The sequence below is a fragment of the Hordeum vulgare genome, chromosome 7H, assembly GCF_904849725.1.
Source record: "Hordeum vulgare subsp. vulgare chromosome 7H, MorexV3_pseudomolecules_assembly, whole genome shotgun sequence".
NCBI lineage: Eukaryota > Viridiplantae > Streptophyta > Magnoliopsida > Poales > Poaceae > Hordeum > Hordeum vulgare.
Genome location: NC_058524.1, coordinates 619,734,405 through 619,736,147, shown reverse-complemented (window position 1 = coordinate 619,736,147; position 1,743 = coordinate 619,734,405). Strand labels below are relative to the sequence as shown.

Here is a 1,743-nt window from a genome sequence, read left to right as displayed (position 1 = left end):
ACTTTATCGTTTCACTTTGTCTCGCTTTCTCTAGAATCTCTATAAAAAAAGAATAGCTCTATCCTTTATTTACTATTTAATAACGTCCATTTCATATGCCACTGTAGGGCGAACGGAAACAAAATACTTTTCCTTGCTCTTGAGAATTTTTTTCCGTTGAACATAGAACCAATTTTTCTTTTTTTTGAGGTCCCTGGGTTCCCTTTATTGGAACTATGTTCCTTTTTATTTTTGTTTCAAATTGGTCGGGTGCTCTTTTACCTTGGAAAATTATAGAGTTACACCATGGGGAATTAGCAGCGCCCATGAGAAGTGGCGCGTTTCGTGATTAAATCGCGAATTACAAATAGCTGAAAAAGCTTTATTGCTATCTCTAGAGGTAATCCACATTGATGTAATGAAAGCGAAGGACCCACAACAATGACAGAACGCCCCGAGTAATCGACCCGTTTCCCAAGCAGAGTCTCGCGAAACCTTCCCTCTTTACCTTCAATTACATCTGAAAGTGATTTGTATACTTTATTGTGACCATCCCTCGTCGGTTGCCCGCGGGACCCACTATCAAGAAGTGTATCCACGGCTTCTTGTACCAATTTTTCCTGGCATATTACTAAATCTGCTGGCGCTAATTCACTTCTTTTTAATAGATAGGCAAGATTGTTGTTCCGACGGATAACTCTCTTATAAAGTTCATTAATGTCTGAAGTTGATTTTTTAGTCCTTTTAATTGACATAGATACAAATACTCTACTAGGATGATGCACAAGAAAAGGTCAGGATAGCTCAGTTGGTAGAGCAGAGGACTGAAAATCCTCGTGTCACTAGTTCAAATCTGGTTCCTGGCAGAGAAAAAAAAAGATCCACGAATCCTAAGGCAAAGGGGCGAGAAACTCAAGGCCACTCTTCCTCCGGGCTTTCTTTACGCACTATTATGGATAGTCAAATAATGGGAAAAATTGGATTCAATTGTCAACCGGTCCTATCGAAAGTAGGATTGACTATGAATTCTTTTTTTTCTTCAAATCCAAAAAATTTCTCTTTTTTATACATAGGTCGTCGATTCGGCATTGGTTAAAAAAGGGCAGGGTGCCCCTTCTTTTTTTTTCTAGTAAATAGTTCAAACCATTTTATCGATATGAGTGTTAATGGTTTTGTGAAATCTTCTAGGATGTTAATTGGTAAAAGGATTGGGGTTGGTTTAATATATTTCTCGAAATATCTCAATCCATTTTTGCTAAGACCAGCATAAAAATATGCCGCTGACATGAGTAAAGCTAAAGCAACAGTAGTTCCATCTCTTGGATAGATAGAGAGGGAGGGCAGAGGCCTTTGGTGTCCCTTTCAGTCAAGAATTGGGGCTTCACAGTTCATGGGCGAAAAGTGAGTTGTTTAGGTCCTGGAGGGTTGACGGGGAGAACCGCAAGTTTTCGGAGCCGAGATATTCAAATTTCCCTGAAAATCCAATTTCATTTTTTCATTCAATGGGGTTATATGATCTAGTTCTTAATATTATTACTTTACTCAATTGAAAAAATTTACCCGACAAGGAATTTCGCTACCTTAGGACCGTTATAGTTACGGCCGCCGTTCACCGGGGCTTCGGTCGCCGGCTTCCCTGTCATCAGTTCACCAACTTCCTTGACCTTCCGGCACTGGGCAAGCGTCAACCCCCATACATGGTCTTACGACTTTGCGGAGACCTGTGTTTTTGGTAAACAGTCGCCCGGGCCTGGTCACTGCGAC

At 40.6% G+C, this 1,743-nt stretch overlaps 1 non-coding gene across 1 annotated transcript; it reads left to right on the top strand.

Annotated features, from left to right (window-relative positions):
• The first annotated feature begins 772 nt into the window (after window positions 1-772).
• TRNAF-GAA lies at window positions 773-845 on the top strand. Its single transcript has one exon. It is a non-coding gene; the product is annotated as a tRNA-Phe (tRNA).
• Window positions 846-1,743: the final 898 nt, after the last annotated feature.